The sequence below is a fragment of the Pan paniscus genome, chromosome 3 (assembly GCF_029289425.2).
Source record: "Pan paniscus chromosome 3, NHGRI_mPanPan1-v2.0_pri, whole genome shotgun sequence".
NCBI classification, from domain to species: domain Eukaryota; kingdom Metazoa; phylum Chordata; class Mammalia; order Primates; family Hominidae; genus Pan; species Pan paniscus.
Window position 1 is genome coordinate 52,908,943 of NC_073252.2, and position 16,030 is coordinate 52,924,972.

General features: G+C 39.2%; 1 non-coding gene across 1 annotated transcript; it reads left to right on the forward strand.

Moving 5' to 3' along the window:
- The first annotated feature begins 6,747 nt into the window (after positions 1–6,747).
- On the forward strand, positions 6,748–6,857 carry LOC112439650 (U6 spliceosomal RNA). The gene has a single exon (XR_003027905.1). It is a non-coding gene; the product is annotated as a U6 spliceosomal RNA (small nuclear RNA).
- Positions 6,858–16,030: the final 9,173 nt, after the last annotated feature.

The following is a 16,030-nucleotide window of genomic DNA, read 5'->3' on the forward strand; positions in this document are numbered from 1 at the left end:
GGGGCACGTGACTCCCCGCGGAGGGATCCTGCACTTCCTCCACGGACTTTAAAAAAGAGTCCCGCCCCTAAGCCGCCGTCTCGAGCCTCTGTCGCGGCCTCCCTAGCTCTCCTCGGCTTTGCCGAGCCAGTCCTCCCGCCTGGCGCTAGGGCGGAGAGCGGAATCTGGGCGTCGGGCTTATTCCGCGATGGATCTGCGTTGGGGAACGGGGGAAGACAGAGGGGCGGAAGGAGATCGTTTCTGGTCTCATTACGCCTTTTAAAGGTCCCCGATTTGTTTTGTTTTCGCTGTTTTGAAAAGTCCGCCCAAAGTAGCCGGCTCTCTGATTGGATGCGGGTGGGGCGATGGGAATGCTGAGGACCTGATTCACCCTCGAATCTGGATTGGCTAACTTATCAGTCTTGGAGCCCTCTGATTGGCTTTCTCCGTAGCCTGAGCCTCTCTCTGCCTTGGGGCCTTAGCAACTCCAGGGTCTGGATTGCGCATGCCTGGGTGGGCAGCGGGGAAGGTATTCAGTTACCTGCCCTGCGGGGCTGTGCCTTCTCGCCTGGCTGCCTCCGCCCTTCTCGGGGGAATGTCACGCTCGCGGCGCTTCTCCTAACAGCTAACCTTTGTGACAGCCTTTTCAGCCACGGGAGAGTTTTCTACATTCCTTCTTTATTTTGTCTTGCCGTTCCATTTTGCAATAACCCACCAAATTATTATAACATTGTCGGGGCGTTTACTAAAATATTCAATAAATGCTACAAGTTTGGGTATTTGCTTTAAAATTTTCCAGTCCAAGAGAAAAAAAAAATGGAGAAGAGAGGTGAAATAAGATAGGCAAAAAGTTGAGGGTCGAAGCTGGGTGATGGGTACTCGAGGCTGCATTACAGTATTCTTTCTACTTCTGTGTCTTGGAATTTTTCCATAATTTAAAAAAATTCAGGAGGGACTGAAGGAGGGGGCTTTTCAATAAAAACTTAGCACGCTGATGAGGGTACGTAAACATCTAATAATTACGGCGTACCTCCAGAGGTTGTAGTGCTGTTGTTTTAATGAAGACTCCCAGAGCTTCTTGGTCCTTGGTAACCCATAAATTATCATTTATTGTTCATTATAATTAGCGTTGTTATTATAGGCGACATCTCTCCCAGGACGGGACAAAAAGCAAACCAACCAGGTGCCTTAGGCCAGAGACACTTTCACACGGAATATCAATGGGGGATGTGGTTGACTGCCCTGGAACATTTATTTGTTTACTCTCTCCCTCCTAAATTAGAAAATACCATATTCGTGAGTTCTAATCTACATAATCAGATAGTCCCTGGGAAGAGATTTCTCCTTTCTGTTCTTCTATGTGTTTTCTGTGAATTATTTTGTTACTTGTGAAATATGGGAAGGCACACAACTAGCTTTGGCAGCGCTCTTCTTTGCGGAGCAGCTAAGGAATTTTAAAACTAGGTCCCTTTGCATATTAGCTCGGACTAAACACAGGCATCTGTTTGGAGCACAGAGCAACTGGGGGAAGGCAGCCAAAAAAGCTAACACTTATTTCAGAGAGGTGTGAGCTTGGTGAGGGTTTTGGAAAATAAGATAAAATTAGCACACCAGTTTTAAATGATTTACAGGCTACATAATTTTATCCAATGCTTGTTTTATCTTTTAAACATTAAGTGATAACTTTTATTTGACATAATCATCTTGCTGGAAATCTATGCTGATAAACATAATAGGAACATGAAACTAACTTAGAGACTAGAGCTAAGATTAAAATTACAGAGATGACAGCTCATTGTACAGAGCATCAAAAGGCTGAGTGGACAGGGCCCACAGACAGAAAGCAGCTCGACCAACTATCCACCATCAGAGAAATGAAGAGTTTGTGATCAAAGCATGAAGGAGACTGGGGATGTTTTTTTCAAGTAAGAAGGCAAAGGTAAAAAAGGAACATATGTTATTTTATAAGTGATGTGACAGAGGAAATGCAAATTTATGTGGTAGAAGACTTTAAAAATAACAGACTATATAAAACAAAAAGGAAAAGATTTAGAAATTGTCCTTTGCTTAGGCTACATAATTTTATCCAATGCTTATCTGATCTTTTAAACATAAATAAGTGATAACTTTTATTTGACATAATCATCTTGCTGCTTAGCACTAAATGATATGAAGCTATACTAAATGTGTACTCTATATTTCATAACTGGTATTTTATGTGTCCTTTTACAGACAGCCTCTTGAATGATGTGAACAGTGATGGCTTTCTCTGAGAGTAAGACAAGAAAGCTTTGTAAATGGCGTTGAATTTCCTGCTCTTGGCAGGCCCTGCTCAGCACAGAAGAAAAGACTGATCAGATTGTCCAAGATAGAGCCCTTTATCCACATTAGTCCACTTATCTCTTTAAGATTAAAGGAAAGCAATCATTAAAAATACAGATCCAGTAATTATTAATACAGCATCCTCTTTTTTAAACACCTCATTTTAAGAATGATGATATTCTTGGGAAATGGGCTGGGGGATTATGTAGGTTTTCTCTGTTTACTTTGCAGAATTTTTTGTTTGTTAATATATCTTTTAAAAAAAATTCTCCTCATTCTATTTGTCCTTATCACATTGGCTTACCTTGCCGGAGCTGAAAGTGTTATTTATGAAAAACACATTATTCCCCTTAGGCTAATCAGGCTTTACCCATTAGCCTTTCCGGAGCTTTCTGGAAGGCAAATTTCCTGTATCATGCACACATACAAAATAAGGAAATCAGAAACCTAGCAGCCCCCAAGAACTTCCAGACAATTTAAGATACTTGGTTTTCTACAGCATGTGGTAGGGGTGCAGTGGGGTTGGGTGATACTGTCACCAATAACCCCATGAAGGCCTGATGTGCAGCCCATTGTCCTCAGTGACATGTGAGACTGAAACTAAAAGGTGCTCACAGAATGGGTAATAAGCAGGGAGTGCCCACACAGAAACACTGACTACATTCAGTGAATCCCTGACTCCTGACAAGTGTCCTGCAAACCTGCTCACACTTAAGCTTCTACCTTGAAAATAGGGCACTTTCATGGGACAGTTGCAGTGCTTCCCTAAATGACTTAGACTTCCCTGAACTTCATAAGGCATCAAAATTGCTACAATTTTCCAAATATCATCTTTCTCCTCAAAGATATGGTTTTTGACAATAAATCCTAGCTTTTTATTCAATCGAAACTTAGTGAATACACACTGAGTGCCAGGCATGCTACTAGGCACCAGGGATACAAAAATACATAAATAAAACAAGGCCCCAGCATACACCCTGGTATGTCTGAGGTGTAGGGCAAAAGCACTGGCCATGGATCAAACTGGCTTTGTGTCTCAGCTTCCCTACTCATTAGAGATGGTGCCTTGAATACCTTGAATAATTCCCATGGTCTTGAGCCTCAGCTTTCTAAACTGAGGAAAACAAAAAGCCAGAGGTAGTTGTGTCTGCTTCATATGTGATGACTGAATACAAACATTTGTGAAAGCAACTAGCTATATATTTCTAGGCTGCACCATGTTGTGACTTCATGAAGGGAAAGGAAGGGATCATCCCTAACCTCATCAAAGAAGTCTGGTGGAAAGCAGCCCTGAAAGGAAAAAACCTGAGGATAAGGATACGTAAAGCTGACATGAGGCCATACTCCCCCTCCCCGTCTACTCACTATTGCTGGGTCCCTGCCTGGGCTGTTTTCTGTCATTAGGCTGAGGACAGTGGTTCACACCTGGAATCCCGGCACTTTGGGAGGCTGAGGTGGGAGGATCACTTGAGCCCAGGAGTTCAAGACCAGCCTGGGCAACATAGCGAGACTTCATCTCTACAAAAAATTTTAAAAATTATCCAGGCATGGTGGCATGCACCTGTAGTCCCAGCTACATGTGAGCCTGAGACAAGAAGATTGCTTGAGCCTGGGAGGTCTATGCTACAGTGAGCCATGATCATGTCACTGCACTCCGGCCTGGGCAACAGAGCAAAACCCTGTCTCGAAAAAAAAAAAAAAAAAAGTGGTTTGCAGCCCCAAACTTCCTGCTTAGATAAGCCTTGCTTCACAGAAACTGCAATGGAGACAGGAATGCCTCTCTGAGGAAGAGAAACAGGGAAGGTATAGCATAGTAGCATAGGGTGCCATCTTGAAGTAATGCAGATTTTTCAACCAAGAGCTCATTTTTAAATCAGAACCTGGAAGAATGAGATGATTTATATAGCAGATGATTAATCTCTGTCTTCAAGCAATCAGCAGAATAAGTCAATGAAACATCTCATATATTCTCCTTTCTGATTTTCCCACAAACAAGACCATCTCAAATTTGAAATCAACATTTTACAATCCATTTACTATATATTTTGTTGCTTTTGTTGTTAATGCTAGAAGCATGCCCTGTTTTTTTGGAAGAGTGTTTATGCAAGGGTTGGCCATATTCATAAACATTCATAGTGTTTATCTACGTAGGGTTGGCTTTGGAATTGTGGAAATTATCCACACTGTAGACACCATCTGAATGACTACAGCAAGACGACCAGTTTTTCCAGCCAGCCACTTTAGTCCCTCCCAGTTCTACTAACCTGCAAGAGAGTAGCCTTGTAGGAGCTCTCTCTGCAGCCTGAGAACTTGAGAACTAAATGCTCGGTTGACTCTGAAGCCCGACTCAGTACTTTGTTATCCAGTGCTCTCTCTTTTACACAAAGAATCAACTGAAATAAATGAAGTAGCTTTGACATAATGTGAAAAGCCTGGCAAAGGAGAGTGAACTGAGAATTCGGCAATGCCTGAAATCAGAACTAATCATCTCAAAATCATCTTAAAATATATTTTAAGTGGCTCAGGCTACATTCTGGTACATTGTACATGATTCTTTACGTAACACATTTTTCTTTCATGGTTTGTTTCAAGAACCATGACCTAACTCAGAGATTTCCTGTCTTTCCTTGACATCACAGTGCTATATGAAGTTGACACTGTCAGCAAAGAGTAACTTAGGATACATCTGTTGAATATATCCTCTTATTTCCAAAGGAAGTTTTACTGTCTGTGAGAGTCATGATCTCTTTTTTTATCTCAAATGAAAAGGCAATTGATGTTTAAAGTGATATGGATAAGTGGTATAAGCTTAAAATTTGCTTCTGTTAACATTTTAAAGTGTTTTCAAAATGAAAAATTTTTTTTAACTTTAAAAAGAAAGACTGCTGTTGAAACCCTGTCTCTGCTAAAAATACAAAAATTAGCTGGGTATGGTGGCACACACCTGTAGTCCCAGCTACTTGGGAGGCTGAGACAGGAGAATCACTTGAACCTGGGAAGTGGAGGTTGCAGTGAGCCAAGATCACGCCACTACACTCCAGCCTGGTGACAGAGCGAGACTCCGTCTCAGAAAAAAAGACTGCTTTATATCAAAAATCCTCAGGTCTGTTTAATTACATATAATTTTATGTTTTCAACCACATTCTGAATAAGAAATTGTGGCTACGTGCAGAAGTAGAACCAGATTTAAAGTAGTACATTTGAAACTTTACTATTTGGAGGGGCTCTCTCTAGGAAAAAAAGAATTTACAAATACAAAATTAGATATGAAAGTGAATACTTATTTAAAACGAGACAATTCAAGACAAAGTGTAAATTCTAAACAGTTGTTACATACTGACTGCTTCGGCTATCTACTGCTGTACAATGAATCACCCAAAACTTAGTGACTCAAAACAACAATAATTTTATTATCATCACCCACAGGTCTGGGGCGTTGGTTGAACTCAGCTGGGCAGCCCTTGCTCAGGGTTTCTTATGAAGTTGTAATCAGATGGTAACTGCGGCTGGCATCATCTTGCTGCCACTCACGTGTCTGGAGTTGTGGCTGACTGTGGGCTGGGACCTCCGCTGAGGCTGGTGGCTGGAACATTTATATGTGACCACTCCACGTGGTCTTTCCATTTCCTCATGGCATGGTGGCAGGGCCTGAAGAAAATCAGTTGAACACTGTGTCTCCTTTTACAAACCAGCCTTGGCAGTCAGATAGCATCTATATTAATTTCACACTGATGGTCTAGGAAATTGCCACAAATTTAGGGATTTAAAACAACAAATGTTGATCATATTATAGTTCTGGAGGTCAGAAGTTCGAAATGGGTCTCACTGGGCTAAAATCAAGGTGTCAGCAGGGCTGCAGTCCTTCTGAAGGCTCTAGAGAGTATTCATTTTCTTGCCTTTTCCACCATCTAGAGGCCACCTGCGTTCCTTAGCTTGTGGCTCTTCCTCCATCTTTAAAGCCGGCATCATGGCATCTCCAGATCTCTCTTGACTCTGACTCTTCTGCCTCCCACTTCCAACTATAAGGACCTTAGTGATTATATTGGGCCCACCTGAATAGTCCAGTATAGTCTCACCATCTCAAGGTCAGCTGGTGCTTGCTTCAGCATCACATATATTAAAATTGTTTTTTTGTTGTTTTTTTTGTGTGGGGGGGGGTTGTTTGTTGTTTGTTTGTTTGTTTTGAGATGGAGTCTTACTCTGTCACCCAGGCTGGAGTGCAGTGGCACGATCTCGGCTCACTGCAACCTCTGCCTCCTGGGTTCAAGTGATTCTCCTGCCTCAGCCTCCCAAGTAGCTGGGATTATAGGTGTGCACCACCACGCCCAGCTAATTTTTGTATTTTTGGCAGAGACAGGGTTTTGCCCTCTTGGCCAGGCTGGTCTTGAACTCCTGACTTCAGGTGATCTGCCCGCTTCAGCCTCCCAAAGTACTGAGATTACAGGCGTGAGCCACCACACCTGGTCACATATATTAAAATTGGAATGTTACAGAGAAGAGTAGCATGGCCCCCATGCAAGGATGACAGGCAAATTTATGAAGTGTTCCGTATTTTTAAGAAAAAGAAAAGTTTGGGCATGGTGGCTCATGTCTGTAATCTCTGCACTTTGGGAGGCCGAGATGGGAGGATTGCCTGAGCCCAGGGGTTCTAGACCAGCCTGGGCAACATGGCAAGACGTTTTCTCTACAAAAATTTTAAAAATTAGCCAAGCATGGTGGCATGCACTTGTAGTCTCAGCTTGGGAGGCTGAGATGGGAGTATCACTTGAGTCCAGGTCAAGGTTGCAGTGAGCCATGTTCACACCACTGCACTCTAGGCTGGGTGACAGAGAAAGACCCTGTCTCAAAAAAAAAAGAAAAGAAAAGAAAAGAAAAAAAGGTCAGCAGATTTGCAACCTTAATTCCATCTTGCTATATTACATAACATATTCACAGGTGGTGAGGAATAGGATGTGGACATTTTTGAGGGACCTTTATTCTGTCAACTACAACATCCTTTCAGCCACAGTCACATCTGCTCAGGTTCAAAGACAGGGAACGTAGATTCCACTTCTCAATGAGGGATGTGTCAATCACCTTATAACAAGAACATGTGGGATAGGAGATACTGTGATGACTATCTCTGGAAAATAGTCTTTTACATTCACAAACATAAAAAATCTGGAAAATCCCATAATATTTTTTATTAATAAACTGCCTGACATATGGCTGTACAACTTTTTACCAATATTTTTGGCTGTATACTCTCTGATCACCTCTTCATATGATAATAATATATTAATATAATTTTCTAAAGAGAACTTTTTTTAAATTTAGTTTTTCCTGTAATATGGCTAATCAAATTTTGTTTTTAAAAAATTGTTGCTGTTTTAAAATGTTTATTTCAGTTTTATAATTCATTATTAATACCATAGTATATGTTATGGTTGATATTAGATTTGGGAAAATCTTTACCAAGCTTTTTCTGCATACAAGCTATAAAAAATCCAGGATACCAGTGAAAACGGATAGACTAATTATTTAGCTTCTCATCTGTTTCTTCATTGCAGAAGCATATTTTGAGGTTTATGTCATCTTTGTCAATGTCAGTATTTTGTATCAAATCAGCAAGAAATTTCTATATTTTGTAGGATTTTATGATTCCTTCCTCTTAATAGAGTATCAAACAATCCAAGAGTTTATCCATTACTTCTAAAAATTTCTCTTTTCCCTCTAAGGAAGCACTGGTTTTAGAATGATCTGGAAAAAGTGTTATACATAGTTTGCTTCTTCGTATCTGAACAAGAAGCAATGTCATCATGCATTTTTATCACTTTTATTTCATATCCCATTAACTTTTTATGTAAATTTTCTCTTAGTTCTTCAATAAAAGCACTTTTAGATAACAAAACAGAGCACCTTTCTTTTATATCCAAATTAGGTTTTTATAATTCCTCATTGTTTTATTGGAACAATCCAAAATGTGTTTTTAAATTTTAGTTAAATGATATGTTTTCAACTCAACTTCCCCTTAGATCCCCAAAATGCTGGTGGACACTCAAGCACCTCTAAATTCAAGGGAAAATGATACAGTGAAATTTGACATGGAGAAAGATAGCAGCCTTAACTGATTGTAATTAAAATCACTTACTTTCACAAAACTCAAAAAAATATATATGTGAACTATATCAGTCAGGGTTCTCCAGAGAAACAAAGCCAATAGGATATATATAGATATAGTCATGCACAGCAAAATGATGTTTCGATCAGTAACGCATCACATATACAACAGTGGTTCCATAATATTATAACATTGTATTTTTACTGTAGCTTTTATCTGTTTAGATATGTTTAAATACACAACTATTTACCATTGTGTTAGAGTTCTCTACAGTATTTGGCACAGTAACATGCCACAAAGATTTGAAGCCTAGGAACAGTAGGTTATACCATATAGCTTAGGTGTGTAGTAAGCTATAGTACCAAAATTTGTGTAAGTACACTCTATGAAGTTTACACGATAATAAAATTGCCTAATGATGCATTTCTCAAAACTTATCTTCATCATTAAGCAATGCATGACTGTATATAGAAGGAGATTTATAATGAGGGATTGGCTTATGCAATTATGGAGGCTGAGAAATCCCACAATCTGCTGTCTGCAAGCTGGAGGCCCATGAAACCAGGTGGTGTAGTTCCAGTACAAGGCCCAAAGGCCTGAGAATCCGGGAAACCAATAGTGTTAAGTCCCAGTCCAAGTCCAAAGGCCTGAGAATCAGGAGCACTGATATCCAAGGCAGGAGAAGATGAATGTCCCAGCTCAAACAGCAAGGGCAAATTCACCCTTCTCCTCTGCCGTTTTGTTCTATTCAGGCCTTCAGCATAGTGGATAATGCCCACCCACATTGGTGAGTGTGGTCTTCTTTACTAGTCTACTGATCCAAATGCCCTTCTCTTCTGGAAATGCTTTCACAGATACACCCCAAAATGTGTTTTGCCAGCTACCTGGGCATCCCTTAGTTCAGTCAAGTTGACATAAAATTAACCATCACATGAACACTCTGCTAGGGCCACTCCGAGAACTTGGAGAGAGTGTGCAAATGAGGGCCCCTGAAGCTAAATTTCATTAACTTTATAATAATCTACATGTAGTAATCAATAATGAAGTTGTCAAGCACCGTATTCAGTGATTTATATGTCCTGACATAACTTTAATGCCTGTAACACACACAAGTGGTAAGTACCATCACACAGACCCAGAAATAGAGTCCCAGGGAGTTTTATGTAACTTGATCCCACAGCTAGACAGTGGTGGAATCAGTGTTCAAACCTAGACAATCTGACTCTAGCATCCATACTCTTAACCACTATTTTACAGTGACATAGTTACTATGTTACATAGATCAAGTTTAACCACTCTTTTACAGTGACATAGTTACTATGTTACATAGATCAAGCCTAGTGACTATGTTACATAGATCAAGCCTATATCCGAATTGTTTTATTTTCCTTCTTCTCGAATACCAGGAAGAAGACCTATTTGGCTGTATTTCCTACTAAGTTCACTCAAAATGGCTGCATCAGTAGTTTAGGTTAGTTTAAGCACAGGCAATTTGGATTGGGTGTTTTATTATGAAATTTAATCACTGGTCACCTGCATACGTGTGTGCGTGTGTGTGTGTTTCCTTTGTTTTTTGTTTTTCTTCAATAGAAAGCAAATATGCTTTTGAGAAATCTTAGACTTATCTCTGTCAAACTAATCTGAAAAGAAACTATCCAGACAGATCAGGCCTACCAGGATCAGCTACCCTTATCCTAGAGTTTTGAATTAACATGTTTCTTTAAAAAAAGCCAGCCAGTTGTTTCAACACAGTCCCACCACTCAAATCTCAGGAAAGCCAGCAGGGGAAGAAAAATGAGGCTCCTTCTTTTCTGCCTGGGGGGAGATGTCTAAAGATTTGAGACATCATGTGAGTGTGTCGTGTCAGTAGTTTGCAAATGTTTAGGGGCCAGAAAGAAATTGTGCTATGTTCCTATTTCTCCTGATAAGGACTATTTTGCAGACATGTGGGTTCTTTTCCACCTTATGACAAGGAAGTGTTTTTAAAGTCTTTAAAACAGAAGATGGCAACCAGCAAATACTCTGATGACGCTACTATTATTAGCTCAGCTGCATACCATCATTCTAAGAGGAAGTCAAGGCCCTCTGATAACTCACTGCTAAAACAGCAGGTTTGAGGTTTACAGCCTGTGCTGGATTCTAGGAGGTAGAGATGGTAAGGGGTGGACAAAAAGAGTACATAGAAAAGAAACTTTTTTAGAAATGTGCCAGAAGTTACCAATGTATTGTGCTTATTGTGTTGTGCAATGTTTGTTAAGTTTTTATGATGGACATAAATAATATGCTATCTCGAGATCTTGTATTTAAACAGGACAGAAACATATTGACTCATTCTGCGTGAAGATTAGCTTCCAAGAATATTCAGGTTTCTGTAGCCATGTGTCTTATAAATGCAGCACTTTAAAATCTTCATTGCTTCTTTTGTTCAGTTTAATAAAAGTTGTCTGGGCAGCTAATCTATTCCAGGCACAGTGGAGGAAACAGTAGATGCAAAATGGCTATGGTTTAGACCCTACCCTCAGAGAGCTCAGAGCCTAATGGGAGAGAACAGAATTGACAAATCACAATACTGTTATGCAAGTTTTGCAACAATAGCAGTGTGTAGACAGGATAGCAGCAAAACAGGGAGAGAATAGTTATCTCAGGGGGGAGAGATTTCACTGTGTGACTGTCTTCTCCTTTCAACTCAGAATGTTACATACATTTTTAAGAATGAGCAGCTCTGCACAAGAACAGATTAACAGCATCTAAGCAACTCAAGAGTACATGTGGGTAGAACTTCCACCTTCAGGATGTCCTTTTGACACTGGTGCTTCCGGTATATTTGTGAAACCCATTATCCTAACTAAAACCACTTCAAGTTATACTTTTGACTTATTTAGGCTAAGTGAGATTATTGCCATTTCCCTGTAAGGGTTACTTATTTTACTTTATTTCTTCTTCTTTTTTTTTTTTTTTTTTTTGAAACAGATCTTCGCTCTCGTTGCCCAGGCTGGAGTGCAATGGTGCGATCTCAGCTCACTGCAACCTCCTCCTCCTAGGTTCAAGTGATTCTCTATCCTCAGCCTCCGGAGTAGAGACCAGAAGAATGTACATTACCACAACAACATTAGTTGTATTACATTGTTTGGTTACAGGTGATTTTGTTTTCCTTTTTCCACATTTATTTTCCACATATTATTCCACATAGAATAATAAATCCTTGAGTGGTCTATTTTACTTCAGAGTAACTACATCTTTCATACTTTTTTGCTTTTTTGAGATGGAGTCTCGCTCTGTCGCCCAGGCTGGAGTGCAGTGGTGCAATCTCGGCTCACTGCAACCTCCACCTCCCGGGCTCATGCCATTCTCCTGCCTCAGTCTCCCAAGTAGCTGGGACTACAGGCACCCACCACCATGCCTGGCTAATTTTTTTGTATTTTTAGTAGAGACGGGGTTTCACCATGTTAGCCAGGATGGTCTCAATCTCCTGACCTCGTGATGCCCCCGCCTCAGCTTCCCAAAGTGCTAGGATTACCAGGCATGAGCCACCGCTCCTGGCCAGGGTTACTTATTTTAATCATGAAAGTAATAACAGCACATTACAGAAAATGTGGAAAAAGAAAAACAAAATCACCTGTAACTAAACAATCTAATACAATTGATGTTATTGTGGTAATGTACATTCTTCTGGTCTCTTTTCTGATAGATAGATAGATAGATATATAAATATATATATTTATATCTGATATATATATTTATATCTGATATATATATTTAATTGTATTGTAAAATACACAAACAAGACAGTATACATATATTCAATGTAAAGACCATCAATAAAGGCTGGGCATGGTAGCTCACACCTGTAATCCCAGTTCTCTGGGAGGCCAAGGAGGGAGGTTCACTTGAGGCCAGGAGTTCAAGACCAGCCTGAGCAACATAGAGAGACCTCATCTCTACAAAACTTTCTTTCAATTTGCCGAGCATGGTGGTGCATACCTGTAGTCCTAGCTACTCAGGAGGCTGAGGCAGGAGTTGAAGGCTGTAGTGAGTTATGTTCAAGCCACTGCACTCTGGCCTGGGCAACAAAGCAGGACCCTCTCTCTAAAAATATAATAAATAAATACCATCAATAAAACAAGTAATTGTGTATCCACTACCCAAGTTAATCAATAGAATATAATCTGAAAGCTCTAGATGCTTTTCCTGGATCACATCCCCTACTCTCTCTCTCTGAAAGTAACCCTAGTACCAAATATTCAGTTAATCATTCCCTTCCTTTTAAAAATAGATTATCTGTATCCCTAAATAATGTTTAGTTTTTAAAAATTTATATAAGTGAAATCACACTGAGTATATTTTTCTGTGACTTTTTTTTCCAACTTTGTGTTTGAACTTCATCCATGTTTGCCTATAGCCATAGCAAATTTTATTGCCATATAATTCCATTGTATAAAAATACTATAATCTGGCCAGTTGTGATGACTCATGCCCATAATCTCAGCCCTTTGGAAGTCTGAGGCAGGAGGATCACTTGGGGCCAGGAGTTCAAGACCAGCCTAGGCAAAATAGTGAGACCTCCCCATCTCTAAAAAAATTTGTTTATAATATTCTATATGTTTCACTGGTAACATTTTATTTATATTCTTAATTTCTTTTTTTAAATAGCTCACATTTATTTTAATGTTTAATATTAGAAGTGTTCGAGAACTTTATTTAGAAGTTTGGTGATTTCTTGTGACAAGAAATATGCTGTAGAAGCTTAACTCTTTTTTATATCAATTAGCCTATGGTAAAATTCTTTTTATTATACATCATTTCCCTTAAAGTTGAAGTTTCCAAGAATCTATCAATGACATTAAATAAGAACTTATTGTATAGCTAACATATAAACATTAAAATAGAAAAAAGAAAATACATTCCATGTAATTTTAATCAGTTAACTACACAACTTCTAGAGTGGGTAAAATATGACTTTTTGTGTGTGTGTGTCTTTTTTTAAATTTGTATAAATGTATGGGATACAAGTGTAATTTTGTTACATGCATAGATTGTATAATGGTGAAATCAGGGCTTTTGGGGTATCCATCACCTGAGTAATATACATTGTACCCATTAAAAGTAATTTCTCATTATTCACCCCCTCCCACTCACTCCCCCTCTCCAGTTATGTTGTTAATTTCATTAAACAAAAATGAAGTGTCTGGACCCTGTAAAGCCTGAATAATCTGGATAATTATGAAATCTACATTTCATTTTGTACTACACAGACTTTAACTTCACAATAAATACACATATCCCAGACCTCGGCTGTCTAATAGTTAAAAGATCTTGAAACCTGGAATCAGCACACTTGGCTTTTTGTACTGGCCCTGACATCTGCTAGCTGAGTGACCCCTGAAAGCCCCCTCTCCCGCATTCGTAAAAATAAGATTATAACTACTGACTATCTCACAAGACTGTCTGGGAAGATTAAGTGAAAGAATGTATGTAAACACAATTAGTAAACCATAAAATACTAAGTAAATGTAAATTATTATCTTGGGTTCAAATTTCAGCTTTACTATTTTATCTCTATATGACTTATATGGCAAGCTACTTAGTTTTTCAAAGCCCATTTCCTTACCTGAAAAATGGCAGTTATATAAAGATTAAATGAGACAATATATAGACAGAGAGCTTAAGTGCAACATAGTTTGTGATAAGGCCTTGGTAAGGGTAACTAGTATTTCTTATTGTCACTTATCTTCTTACCCATATGAAAGAAAACATTGCTTTAAGTTGTTCTTCCAATAATTTAACAGTTTATTCCAAACTATTCACATGATCAATAACCCGTGCTTAGAAGAAACCTGAATTGGATAGCATACAAGCTACAGCAAAGGAGCAGAGCTTTTCTCTGTACAGAGCTAACTGGCCAATATGAAAACTAAACCTTGTCCTTATTAGGTAATTGGATGAACCAACCTGGACACAAACTGTATAAACAAATTTTGCATACCAAGAATGTTGTTGCCAAGCCCAAGGATCAGCATCAATAAAATCTGATGAATACTACATTCATAAAATGTTTGGATAAGAATTAACATTGCCTGTTTATTTCTTACAAGGACATTTCAGTAACGACCTATTTCTTTCTCTTTGCTTTTGTTTTTAAATCGCCCTGTCCTTGAAAATCTGAACTCTGTGCCCATTTCTACAACAGATGGCTTTGGCTGTTGCCACCCAGCTGTCTTTTCCTTTTTTGTTCTGAGAAGTGAACAAAGTGGGTCACCATGGAGGAAAGCTATGTGCTACCTCTCACAGGCTTAATTTGATTTCCCCTACAGCCCTTGAGGTCAGAAATCTCCAAGCTGTTTATGACCCAAATTCAGATCTGCAATGTGCCCAGGAAACCTGACAGCTGTGTGGGCAATTCTGGCTCCAAATTATGCTAACCTTCCTGTGATTCCATTTAAGACAAAATGAAACAAAACAAAATGAAAACCTCAGGTGATACTCAACTGAAAAGTATAAATTTTGTTGGTGAATTACGGTATGTAGCATATTAAGCAATAATAATGTAAACCAAGCAGTTATTGTTTTATTTCTTTATAAGTGTAGAGTGCTGTATGTTCTCAGAAGCCACTGAACTATGGTAACTTCTGATCTTATCCCAACCAGTTGCACAAGTACTGGGAATCAAACACCTGTTTATTTGTTAATACAACTGAAGGAACTTGATCATTAGGTTTTAATGACTCTAAAATATGTACTGAAATTCTATTTCAGAACAAACTGCATTTTCTTTCATATACAGGTTTGTTGTGATAATCAATTTCCTATTTATAAGAAACAGTATGATTCGGATACTTTGCCTTACTGGGTTTTCTTTCTTTTTCTTTCTTTCTTTTTTTTTTTTTTTTTCTGGAGACGGAGTTTCACTCTGTCACCCAGGCTAGAGTGTAGTGGCATGGTCTCAGCTCACTGCAACCTCTACCTCCTGGGTTCAAGCAATTCTCCTACCTCAGCCTCCCTAGTAACTGGGAATACAGGCATCCACCACCATGCCCAGCTAATTTTTTGTATTTTTAGTAGAGATGGAGTTTCCCCTTGTTGCCCAGGCTGGTCTCAAACTCCTGACCTCAGGTGATCTGCCCACCTCAGCCTCCCAAAGTGCTGGGATTACAGATGTAAGCTACCGTGCCTGGCCTACTTTGCCTTAGTGTTAATCATTCATTGTTTTTATTCTCAGGAAACAATGTAAACTCTGTATGAATACTATCAGTCAATTTCTGAGTTTCAGAAATTGCGTGTGGTGTCAATAAATGACTTAGCATTCTTTCAGGGTGCAAGGCAATCAATTAAATGCATTACATTGCATTGTATCCTAGTATAAGACATATAATATTAGCATAAACACTATACGTTAATTATGGATTCCAACCACTCCAACTTTCCCTGGGAAGAGTATTTTCCCCACTGCCCAAAGGTAGCTAGGCACAGGGCCAGTGTCCAAATGCAGCTGATGCTCTCTTGGTTATATATCAGCTGTTACTGTACCATTTCTGGAAGAGTTTTCTAAAACAGCGCAAGAATATTGGTGAGGAGAAAAACATTCACTTCACTTAATGAGCAACTATTGTGTGGCAGGCCCCAGAATGGGTG